Source organism: Cavia porcellus, unplaced genomic scaffold (genome assembly GCF_034190915.1).
Source record: "Cavia porcellus strain 051 isolate PalLab524CR breed Dunkin Hartley unplaced genomic scaffold, mCavPor4.1 scaffold_1, whole genome shotgun sequence".
In the NCBI taxonomy this organism is placed as follows: Eukaryota; Metazoa; Chordata; class Mammalia; order Rodentia; family Caviidae; genus Cavia; species Cavia porcellus.
In genome coordinates, this window is record NW_026947484.1 from 111,311,038 (window position 1) to 111,324,500 (window position 13,463).

The window sequence follows — 13,463 nt, forward strand, 5'->3', positions numbered from 1 at the left end:
TATGTTCAATTTCAGCATATGTAAAGATAAAGACACCTACTTCGAAGAGAATGAGAGACATTATGGTAGTCATTATTGACTTCCCCAAAATCAGGTTTTGAAGACATAAAAAACCTTCATCATCCTGCAATGATTTGATTAGTTCTATAATGTTCAGTATATATTCAATGCGTGTGAAGATGGGAACAACTATATGGAAGAAAACTAGAGACAGTGAAGATCTCCAATTGACTTGCTTTGAAATCTGTGTTTCTTTAAATTGTTTCCTTATGAACTGTTTTATTCTGTTTTGATGTTTAATCTTACCCTCTTTAAGATAAAAAATAAGTGTGTAGGACTGATAAACATATTACTAAGTTTTTCTTGGATCACTGAACATAACTGTTTGCAGTGTCATTATTTGAATATTACTTTGTATGCTTTAATTTTGTAGCTTAAGCAACTATTTCTAAGATGACATTATGTAACTTATCAACTAGTGATTTCTTACTGTTTATTTTTCTGAAATTCTATATTATTTCTACCCTTTTTTCTGTTTTTTCTCTTTAAATCAAAAAAAGAAAACAGTGCAAGAATTACAATATTTCAAAACAAGATAATAGGAAATCAACAAGGGTTACCATAATACCTATTGTTTTCTCTAAAATAGCTGCCCATAATTCAGACATAGTAAAAACCAAACAAAACAAAACAGAATAAAACCAATGAAAACAAAATAATAAATGCAATAAAGGACTTCCAAACAAGATAATAGTAAATTCAAAATGGCTACCATAATATATCTTGCTATCTTTGAAATAGCTGCCCTATTTGTTGGATATAATAAAATTGAACATGACAAAACAGAATAAAATCCAATCCAACAAAGCAAAGAAAATGACAAAGGACTTCAAAACAAGATGATAGGGAATTTACAATGGTTACCACCTTCAGAAGGAGATCCCTCATAGATGCTACATCCTCTAAAGAGAAGATCATACTAATGGCTTTAAACTTGCAAATTCATTGAAACACTAAAGAGAATAAGCATAAAATTGTATTTTACCCCTCAGTAACTATCATCATAGCCTATGTTTCTCCAGATCAGCCCGTTTCTTACTGTAAGAAGGTGGGAGGTTGACTTTTTCTGTCTCGCAGCCCATGTGCCTGAAGGAGGTAGTACCTGGTCCTCCTTGACAGTGACCCATGCATGGTACCAACTCACAGGGAGTTTGCTGACTTCTTATTCTCTTCCCCTGTAAACAAGTAAATTAATACTAAGTCTGCTATATGTTTAAGAAAATAAAGCTATAAGCTTGATTTATAATTTCATTTTTAGTATGCTTGCCTAAGCAGGTAATGGCAATAATACTTTTGCTATTGTGTCCATGGCATGCTATTTAGTGTATGTCTATTCTATAGACTGCTCTTTAAAATTTATTCTTTTTTCTCCTTTTTCTAATGTTATAAATCCAAAAACTAATCACATTTTCAGGACTGAGATAATAATTCAAAATCCAACCATTGCAAGAAAGCTAATTAAATGAATGGTGCCCATAAGACCCCTAATCAGTTAACTTCTTTTAATTTTTCAGTGCTGATGGGTTTCAGGTAAAGATTAAAATATGAGCTAATGACTTGATATTCTTATTTAACTGAAATAGAATAATGTGTAACTGAAGGGGAATGATGTATTCATGTGAAGAATTATAGAGTCCAGCCAGTGAGGTAAAATCACACTGTTATTTCAAATATATAATACAAAGCAAACCATAGGCCCTAGTGAAGGTCCTTGCATCTTTTTTTTTCCTCAACAAAAGCCTTTTCAGGTAACTGATGTGGGAAGCCGCCTATGATGGCGCCCATTTCCTGCTTCCGGGTTCTTCCCGGCCTGAACAAGCCCGCCAAATTGTCATATCTGCCCAGTTACCTGTGACGCTAGCCTATCAGCTTGTTAGGCGCGCTTCTCTGTGATTGGATACTGCTTCCCCTTATAAGAGGTTGTTCCTGCCCCCAACGGCGGAAGAGGAATCAACGTTGAGGGTGGCGGACCTTGTTAGGTCCGGTTCGCTGTACGTAATAAAGTTTGAGAGCTGATCCTGCTCGAGTTTGGTCTCCTGTCTTCCGCGGCTCCGGTCATCTGGTGGCCCCGTACGGGGAAAAAGATAAAAGACTCAGCGACGTGCCTCTTCGGCCGGGAGGTGCGATTGCTGTCGCCTGCGGTACGATGGAGGACCTGGCCCAATAACAACGGAAGGCCCCGAGCGCCTCTTCTCTTCACCCTGATCAGCTACGTGAGATACAGCGGTTCCCGGGACAGGTGAGTACTGGGTCACCTGGGTTGGGTGGACGCACCTAACAGATTTTGAGCGCCACACGAGTGGACGCCGGTTTTTTTTTCTTTTCTTTTCCCTTTGCATCTGTTTTGCTTTCGCTTCGCTAATACAGCCCGACAGGCTTTTGATAGAGCTCGATTGGAATGCTCAGAGGAGCCCGGAGCCACTGCCGATTGTGGGTCTCCGGAGGACCCTCAGGGCTCTAATTCTGATTCGGATTCGGAAGGCTCAGAAGAGGAGGTCGTCTTTGCTAAGCATGACCCTCCTACACCGTTAAAAGAGGAACTTAGGGCTCGGGAAGATAAAAAGGGGAACCAAACACCACCCTGCCCGAGCTACTCTGCTTCGCGGGAGGAACTTAGGCCCTTCCGCTCCTTGGCAAGCTCGCGACCCATGGTCGCCCCCTTTAGGACGCCAGGCCCTACTACACCGCCGTGGCCGGAAGAGGAGTTGCTCCCTGGGCTGCCACCTCCACCCGTGGCCGCCGGAGGGCGCCCACAATCCATGGCACCGCCCTGGTTAGAGGGAGAGCTATTTCCTGGGTTACCTCCTGCGCCCCCTTCTGGGGGAGGAGGAGGACGTTCCTTCCACCAGAGGGTATGGTCGCGGCTTCCTTTTGAGTGTCCCGGTCTCCATGCATTCCCGGTACAAGTAGGAGGCAGGGGAGGAGGAGGATATTATGAGCCCTTAGAAATTAAACAACTTAAAGCTATCAAGGATGCAGTTTCAGCTTATGGGCCCAATGCACCATTTACCATGGCGCTTTTAGAGGCATTGGCTGGCCTGTATTTAACTCCTGGAGATTGGACCCAGCTGGCACGCGCCTGCCTCTCCCCCGGACAATATTTAGATTGGAAGTCCTGGAATGAGGAATTCTGCGTAGAGCAGGCGGCGGCTAACCGGGAACATGGCCAAAGAGATTGGAACAGAGACATGTTATTAGGGCGAGGAGCTTTCGAGGAAGATCAGACCCAGTACCCTCGCCAGGTTTATGAACAAATCAGTCGCTGTGGCCTTCAGGCCTGGAGACGGCTGGCTGGAAAGGGAGAGCATACGGGCCACCTCACAAAAATTTTACAACAGCAGGGGGAGCCCTTCTCCGATTTCGTGGCCCGCATGCTTGAGGCCGCTAACAGAATTTTTCCAGACACTGAGGTGGCTCACCCTCTCATAAAACAACTGATTTTCGAACAGTGCACTAAAGAGTGTCGTGATGTCCTAAGGTCCAACAAAAATAGGTCTTTAGAAGAGTGGACACGCCTGTGCCGTGAACTGGGCGGCCCGGTAACTAATCACGGGCTCATTGCCGCCATGGTCGCTGCCCTTCAAGGCGCTGCCAACGGAGGCAAGCCTCGGGTAGGGGGCAATAGAAATAAAAATAGAAACAACACTTCTTGCTTTGGCTGTGGCCAACTAGGACACATTAAGCGTAATTGCCCCAACAAACAGATCGGGCAGGGAGGAGCCCCTGGCCCTGGATTATGCCCAAGATGCCAAAAAGGTAATCATTCAGCAGCCAAGTGCCGGTCGATATTCGATAAAGATGGCAATAGGCTTTCAGGATGTCCAGACAATCAGCCAAAAAACGGCCGAAGGGGGCCCCTCCTGCAGGTGGGGCCCCCTCTGGCCCAAACCTTCCTTCAGTTCCAGCCCCAGCAACCACAAACACCCCAGGTCCCTTTAGGCGGGCAACCCCAGGCTCAGCAGGGCTGGACCTCAGTGCCACCTCCGACCTCCTATTAACACCTGAGATGGGAGTACAATTAGTTGAAACCTCCCTGCCAAATCCCCTTCCACCAGACACGGTCGGACTTCTATTGGGGAGGTCCTCGGTGGCACTCAGGGGCCTTACAATCATCCCAGGTGTAATTGACTCAGATTTCACTGGCACCATCAAAATTATGGTTCAAGCCCTACAAGGCACGATTATCATTAATAAAGGAGATAAAATAGCCCAGCTGTTGGTTCTACCAAGCCTTCATAAAAACTTCCCCACGAGAAACCTAACCCGAGGCGCTCAGGGCTTCGGCTCTTCCGGGGATACCTTTGAAGGCTTACATTTGACGTTGCAAGAACGTCCTATGCTAACCATTGACATCAATGGCAGACCCATTAAAGGCTTGCTTGACACAGGAGCAGATCGCTCAATCATTTCACAAAAAGATTGGCCTAGCTCTTGGCCCACAGATGTGGCATCCCAGAGCCTACAGGGGCTTGGGTTTGTCCACGCCCCTAAGGTGAGTGCTTCGCTCCTGACATGGCGCGACAAGGAAGGTCATTCTGGTCACTTCCGTCCCTTCGTACTCCAGCTTCCCGTATCTCTATGGGGAAGAGATATTTTGACAGACATGGGTATCACCTTAACTAACATCTACTCCCAAAAAGCTCACTCCATGTTGCTAAAACAAGGGTATATCCCTGGAAAGGGCCTAGGTGTTCACCTACAAGGCCGAACCTCACCTATTCAAGGCAGCCCCAAACAAGACAAAAAAGGACTGGGTTTTTCCTAGGGGTCACTGAAAGCCTTCTCACACCTGAACCCATAAAAATTACTTGGAAAACTGACACCCCTGTGTGGGTTCAACAGTGGCCCCTACCAAAGGAGAAGGCAGAAGCCGCTCTGGAGCTAATTCAGGACCAACTCCAGTTGGGACATATCAGACCATCAACCTCCCCCTGGAATACCCCTATTTTTGTCATTAAAAAGCGCTCAGGAAAATGGCGGCTCCTCCATGACCTGAGGGCAGTCAATGCTCAGATGCAACCCCTGGGTGCGGTTCAGAGAGGCATGCCTGCACTATCAGCGCTCCCACAAAATTGGCCGGTCTATGTCATCGATCTTAAAGATTGCTTTTTCTCCATCCCTCTTCACCCAGATGATTCACCTCGCTTCGCTTTTACCTTGCCCACTATCAATCAGGAAAAGCCAGACCTTAGATATGAGTGGATAATGTTACCCCAAGGGATGACCAACAGTCCCACTATGTGCCAATTGTTTGTCGACGCTGTCATAGAGCCCATAAGACATAAATTCCCAAAAAATAGATGCCTCCATTATATGGACGACATCCTAATATCAGGAAAGGACCTCCCGAGCTTAGAGCAAATGCTTAGACAGCTGGTCTCTACTCTTAGAGCCGCTAATCTGCACATTGCCCCAGACAAGATCCAGCGGTCAGAGATAGCCCAATATTTAGGGACAAAAATTACTTCCTCTCAGGTATCACCATTAAAATTGGTTATCCGGCGTGATACGATCCTAAGTTTACATGACATGCAAAAATTAGTTGGGGATATCAATTGGATCAGGCCGTACTTGGCCTTACCTAACAGCAAATTAAAACCCCTGTTTGACTTACTTAAGGGAGACCCTGACTTAAATTCATCCCGAGAACTTACACCGGAGGCAGAAGTGGCACTACAAGCAGTAGAGCGGGCCCTGACCACGGCCGCATTAAGGCGTATTAATCCAGAAAAGACCTTCGCCTTGTGCGTTCTCAAAACAGCTAGACAACCTACGGCTGTCATTTGGCAGCAAGGACCCTTGCTTTGGGTCCACCCAAAAATGTCTCCTGCTAAGGCTATTGACCATTATCCAGACGCGGTCGCTTCCCTTTCTCTAGAGGGCATCTCACGCGCTATACAACATTTTGGGGTGCCTCCTTCCTCCCTACATGTGCCATACACAAGAGATCAAATTGAAACCTTAACAACATGCCTGGATTCCTGGGCGATCCTTCGGTGTACTTTCCAGGGGACCATAGATAATCAATTCCCAAAAGACCCACTACTTCAGTTTATTACAGTACACCCTGTGATTTTTCCCAAGGTTACATCCGCATACCCCATAACTGGAGCTCCAATAATCTTCACGGATGGCTCCAAATCAGGCATAGGCGCATATGTGGTTATGGGTCAAGAGCCAAAAACTATCCAATTCACTCCAGACCAACCCCAGGTGGTCGAGCTCCAGATAATACAGGAAGTCTTACGTCGCTTCCCAGGCGACGTTAACCTCCTGTCAGACTCCAAGTATGTGGTAAATGCTCTCCAAGTTCTGGAGACGGCGGGTCCCATTAAACCCTCTTCAACGGTAGCCTCCATATTCTTAGGTATTCAACATCAGCTATGGAATAGAACCTCAAAAGTGTTCATCTCACATATCAGAGCCCATACTAATTTACCTGGGCCCTTGGCGGAGGGCAATGCCTTGGCAGACTCGGCCACGCGCCCGATATGGGTCTTCACCTTTCCCAACCCTCTGGAAGCAGCCCAAAAATTCCACTCTCAGTTCCATGTTAATGCCCGCACCCTCATGGCGCGCTTCAACATCACGAGAGCACAAGCACGAGAGATTGTACGGTATTGCCCAGCTTGTGTGATCTCTTCACCCCAACAATCTATTGGCATTAACCCAAGAGGACTTCGCCCAAATCATATTTGGCAAATGGATGTTACACACATCCCAGAATTCGGAAAACTTAAATATGTTCATGTTTCGGTAGATACCGCCTCCCAGGTTATGTTTGCCTCGGCAGAACCCGGAGAAAGGGCCACCCACGTTATTAATCATTGCCTGGCAGCCTGGGCTGCTTGGGGAAAGCCCAATATACTAAAAACAGACAATGGTCCTGCCTATACCAGCAAAATTTTTATGACATTTTGTCAACAAATGGAAGTCACTCTTAAACATGGCATTCCTTACAACCCCCAAGGACAAGGCATCATTGAGCGATCCCATCGGACACTCAAGGATGTCTTACAAAAACAAAAGGAGGGAATAGGCCATGGCCTAACGCCCAAAGGAAGAATATCATTGGCACTCTTTACCATAAATTTTTTAAATCTTAATCACAATAATCATTCCCCTGCCATGGAGCACAATAACCCGTCCCCGGCCGACAAAGGGCTGGTGAGATGGAAAGATGTCCTTACAGGACAATGGATGGGCCCGGATCCAGTGATTAGCTGGACCCGAGGTGCGGTTTGTGTCTTCCCATAGGAACCAGGCTGCGAACCGCTGTGGGTCCCGGAAAGATTGACACGAGCAGTAAACTCCCCACCAGTTCCTGATAAAGCACAGGAGGATAAGCCCGCGGACACAAGTCAACTTGACCCTTCTGGGACCGACGCTCAGCACCCGAGACCATCTACAAACTAAAATGTCTGGTTTGGAGCTTTTTCTATTCTGTGGGTTCCTATTAATCACCCCTGTTCGCACAAATTTGACCAACACTGTTAAAAATATGACAGCTTGGCTGCAAGACACCTACCTACCTAAGTTTCACAATTTGTCCCTCATAGTCGGTCAGGAACTTGACAATATGGACGGTATCCAACTAGGTCCAGTCAGGTTCGATTTATCAACTTTAGGCAGTGTTATAGCCAGTTTGTGGGAACGCGTCACCTCCTGGTTCTCCTGGCCCAACCTGACTATTTGGATCCTGATTGCCGTGGCCTTCCTAGTGGGGCTTGTGGTTATTAAATGCTTGTTAGATCACCTCATACAAACTCAGCAGCAGGTTAAGATCACAGCTATGGCAGCCATGCAAATGGCAGCAGGTGGCCCATCAGGCCAGCAGGCCGCCGCATATCTCCTTCACATTGCATAACATCAGCTATAAGAGCTGAGTGGGCAAGCCAATGACGGGTAAGACGGGAAAAGCCCTCCCGGTCAACCTAAGACAGGCTCCACTCAGATATACATGGCCTATAAGGCCAGGGGTCCCTTCTGGAGTCAAATTATTGGCATTGAGATGCGAGACCAAGGGTACTGCAGTGCCATCCGCCCCAAAGGTTGGGGGGAAGGCAGGAATGAATGTCTATATGCATCCAGGTTCGGTTCACAAAAGCCTGGCCCTGCGAAAAAATGAACCACTCACCTTGAGCATGGTCCTGGCGCAAGGATATGCACAAAACAGGGTGATGCACAGCAGGGTATAGACCTCTACATTCTCTCATGCCTCGGCCTACAAGGTAGGCCCACTCCTAGGTGTCTAACAGCAACAAGGTCATAGACACCTTGGAGGGACCCACAGACCATCCTATTTTAATAAATAAAAAAGGGGGAGATGTGGGAAGCCGCCTATGATGGCGCCCATTTCCTGCTTCCGGGTTCTTCCCGGCCTGAACAAGCCCACCAAATTGTCATATCTGCCCAGTTACCTGTGACGCTAGCCTATCAGCTTGTTAGGCACGCTTCTCTGTGATTGGATACTGCTTCCCCTTATAAGAGGTTGTTCCTGCCCCCAACGGCGGAAGAGGAATCAACGTTGAGGGTGGCGGACCTTGTTAGGTCCGGTTCGCTGTACGTAATAAAGTTTGAGAGCTGATCCTGCTCGAGTTTGGTCTCCTGTCTTCCGCGGCTCCGGTCAACTGAGATGCCAAAAATCTTCATACTTTTGGAGATGATCATGTGTGCCATTTCTTGCAGCTGCTTTTTGTCAAATGATTTCTCTCCCAACTTTTGCATCCCAGTTACTGGTTTTTGATCAATAAGCACTTGGTCTTGGGTCCAGTTACCAAACAGTTAACAAAATCATCTTGGCAAATTTAAACTTATGCTAAATTTAATATTTTAGAAATATTCATATATGTCTAGGTAAGAAGCTACTGAATCATTAATTTCTAAGCATCAGTTTAGGTTTAGACACTCTTGACTTTCAAATTTTATAGGTTTAGAAAATTTGGGCCTGGCAGTAGATATGTTCTTTTTCTCCTAACAAAAATTACATTGTGAAGAAATTACATTATGATAAAACATGTACAAAATGAATGATATGGTATATTCACAAATTTTTCTTTTGTGACACAGAAAAATGGCATATAACAGACAAAACATAATGGGCCCACTTTAGTTTTCTCTGTAAAATAAAGTCTACCATTTGCCAAAGTCAAAACCAATATATATAGCAGAAACTGGATAAAATACTAAAGAGGCAGAAAAGGAACTTCATATGCAAAATATGCAAAGATTTTGGAAAATGTTGTTTCTATGAAAAAGTGAAAGTTATATAAGATGTGTTTTTGTTAAAGTTATGAAGAAAGTCACATTCTCCACAGCAAAGTGACCTCTAGTTCTACAATGCACAAGGAAAAAAATATGAAAAAACTTCAATGCATATAGAAAAGTATAGTTTTGCAGAAAACGAATCACATGGTATTTGCTCAGAATAATATAAGATTAAATAGGCTTATTTCAGTATTTTTAAATAAAGTAAGAATAATTACTGTGATGGATTGATAACTGGTGGTCAACTTGTAATACTAGCTGAAGTGAATCAGTGTGGTGCTGAGTGTGTATAGCCCTCTTGAGGATTGCTGCTAAGATAAATAGGAGACCTGGAGAGGAAGACAGGTGGTTTTGGTTCTCCATAGTGTTGTTGTTTATTCTTCTTGTTGTTGGTTCTCCTGTTGTCATTGGCTATCATAGAGGAGCTTGTCAGATTTTTTTTGAGTTATGAATTTTGCTATTTTCAGCATCAGAGGAGCTCAGATTCTTGTCACTGACAGTGGCTGCAGTTCACTTTGAGTGGAGGTCTGGTATTTACCACTTCCTAGCTCCAGAGAGGAAGATGTGTGCTGCTTCATTTCCTAGAAAAGCTTGTCACACTGGCTTCCTGATATGAACTCGGCTGTTCTCATCATCAGGGGAGCTTGGGTCTCATTGTTGAGGATGACTGTGGTACTTTTCAAGGGAACCTTGAGAGTCACTTCCTGGCTTCAGTGCAGAACCCTTATTCTACTGGCAAAGATCCTTCTTCCCACTGGCACAGACTTTCTAGCTTCCATCACTAATCTTTGGGTCTTTTCAGTGTAGATCCATGAAACAGACTTACATGAGATATTGTTTGGGCTCTAGTACTGCACTTGGACTCATGAAGGTCATTGCCTTGGGCTCTAGACTCATGCAGGACATTGGCATGGGATGCAGGACTCAGCCGAGTTCCTTGAGTCTTAATGAGTGGACAGATTCCTTGCATTTCTTGTATTTAACTCATTGGGTGACTACTATAAAATGATACTATAAATTATGTGTCCTGTTATATAATCATTTTCCTTGCAATCCCTGACTGCAACAAATACTGATTGAAAAACAGAGTTTTATTTTCTATCCATTTTATTTGTAAATTTTTCTTCAGATTATTGGCCTGCAAATAAGGTATTATAAATTCTTTTATTTATTAAAAATAAAAACACAAAAGAAGGAAGTTAAGAAAAAAGAGGACATAACAACATAACACACAGGTCAGAACAAAACAATTTAAGCAACATAGTGTTTCACCACAAGACAACTTAACATAACAGTAGTTACCATAGTGTCTATTTCCTATTTGAGTATGACTTCGTATACTACAGCATCAAACTTTTCAAGTGAAAAGTAAACCCATTCAAGAGAATGAAAGTATTACAAGTATTTAGAACCAACTAACAGAAAATGAACAATGGTTTCTATATTATCTTCTTTATAAAAATTTTGTTTATACTATCACATATAATAAAATCCAATAAGATGTAACATGATAAAACCAATGGAGACAGATGAACAAAAGCTTGATGGGACTTCAAAACAAGATGATATTAAATCAGCACTAGCTATTATGATGTCTTGTTTTCTTCAAAATAGCTGTTCATACCATCACACACAATAAAACCCAACAATCCAGAATAAAATCATTCCAATTAATGAATGAAAACATTATAAGGCTTCAAAGCAATATAATGGGGAATTGTGATTACCACATACTTTTATGTATTCTTATCATTTCTTATACTAGGGAAACTTCAGTATTTATACATGTGAGTTTGATTTATTTCGCTTATGAGTATGGTCTCAAGATGTGCAGATTCATTTATAAATATCTCAATATGATCATTCTTTATAGCTGAGTAGTATTCCAGTGTATAAAAATACCACAACTTTTTTATCCATTCCTTAGTTGATGGACACTTAGGTTGCTTCCAAGATCTGGCTATTACAAATTGTGCTGCTATAAACATAGGTGCACATATATCACTGTGGTATGATGTTTTCAGTCATTCTGGGAATATGCCTAGAAGTGGAATAGCTGGAACAATTGGGACTTCCAAGTCCAGCTTTACAAGGAATCTCCAGACTAATCTCCACAATGGTTGCACCAGTATACACTCCCACCAATAGTACAGGTGAGTTCCTCTTTCCCCACAGCCTCTCCAGTATTTGTTGTTGGTAGTTTTCTTGATCCTGGCCATTCTTTCAGGAGTAAGATGGAATTTCAGTGTGGTTTTAATTTGCATTTCTCTAGTGAGTAATAATGATGAACATTTTTTCATGTATTTATTTGCCATTTGTATTTCTTCATCTGAAAATTGTATATTTAACTCAGATGCTCATTTTTGGATTGGATCTTTGAATTTTGGGGTCTGAGTTTTTTTTTAATTCTTTGTATGTTTTAGACAGAAGTCCTTTGTCTGAGGGACAGTTCACTAAGATTTTTTCCCAGTTAGTGAGTTTTCATTTCACTCTGATGGAGACTTCTTTTGACATGCAGAAACTTTTTAATAAGAGGTGATCCCAGTTATTGATTCTGGGAAGTATTTCCCGTGTGGTTTGATTCATGAATCTCTACCTACCCCTATGTCTTCAAGGTTTTTACCCAATTTGTTTTCCAATAGATTTAGTGTTTCTGTTTTAATATTCAGATCTTTGATCCACTTAGATTTTATTTTAGTACATGGTGATAGGCATGGGTCTAGTTTTAGATTTCGACATATGGAGAGCCAGTTTTTCCAACACCATTTGCTAAAGAGACTGTCCTTGTTGGGAGCCGCAGCCCCGAGCCCGGTCGCCTCACTTGGCGGACGTGAGGCCTGTAGTAAAGAGTAAAGCCTGAGGTAGATTACCCCTCCCATCGAGCACGTTAGTTTCCTGCTTACCGCGTAAGCAACCCGCTCAACAATATAGTCTGCCTGGCAACTGATGATGTTAGCCAATCAGCTTGCCTTGCTTACTTTAACATGATTGGACACTGTATCCGTATATATACTGGTGCCACCCCTGGGGGAAAGGAGAAGCCCGGAAGTAGAAGCCCAGAAGGAGCCGCGGGGAGCGGACCAAAGGAGGCTTCGGCTGGGAGCGATCCCAGGGCAGGCTGTACGGAGAAGAAAAATAAAAGAAAAGGTTGTCCACTGCCAGACTTTGTCGTGTGTCCTTCCTGCCGGCCGGGAGCGGACATCGACATGTCCTTCTTCCAGTGAACCTGTTTGGCCCTTTTATCAAAGATAAGGTGGTTGAGTGTGTTTGTAGTTGTGGTTTTATCTTCTAATCTATGCCACTGATCTTTGACTCTGTTTTTATTCCAGTACCATGTTGATTTTACTACAGTTGCTTTGTAAAAATATGGAATGCTTCACAAATTTGTGTGTCATCCTTGCGCAAGGGCAATGCTAATCTTCTCTGTATCATTCCAATTGGAGTATATGTGCTGCCAAAGCAAGCACAGTATTATAAATTTTTTAAAATTCTTTGCCTTATCAGATTAATCCCTGTGGTCTACATTATGTCCTTGATTATTTAAAAGAAAGTTTTCTCATTTTTGAAAGAGCCAAAATATAATTCCCACCTGAATTCATTTGTTGTAATGTTTTTAAACACATAGCTAGATATTGCTTCAAAGAAAATTAAAGTCTATTCAGTTGAATGTCCAGATCTTTTGGCAGTTTGACCTTCCTGAATCCTAAAAATATCTTCTTGATCTTAAACTGATTTTGACATTTCCTAGAAGTGCCATGGAATATCACAAAGAATTTGCTCTATCATCTTTTAAAAGACAGGTTAAAATTTTATTTTTAGTTAATTTAATGTCATTAAAAACATCGTCAAATACTAAATCTTATCCTTCTCTATATCATATGTGCATGGATAAATGTTATTTTCATATATTATATATTATTTTGCAGAAAATTTTCAGTGTCCTATGGTTCATGATTTGTCCTGTTGCTGTTTTACCTATTAAGCAATAGAATCTTTTAATTTTTTATTTTAAAGATAGAAAAATACAATAAAACAAGAAAAAACAAAGTCAATCAAGACAATGCAGTGAAATTGGTACAGAACTTCACAGCAGGATGCTGGAATAGCAATAATAACTACCATAGTATATCTTGTTA

General features: G+C 42.9%; 1 non-coding gene across 1 annotated transcript; it reads right to left on the reverse strand.

Moving 5' to 3' along the window:
• Positions 1 to 12,687: 12,687 nt before the first annotated feature.
• LOC111754381 (U6 spliceosomal RNA) lies at positions 12,688 to 12,794 on the reverse strand. The gene has a single exon (XR_002789073.1). It is a non-coding gene; the product is annotated as a U6 spliceosomal RNA (small nuclear RNA).
• Between the last annotated feature and the right edge of the window lie 669 nt (positions 12,795 to 13,463).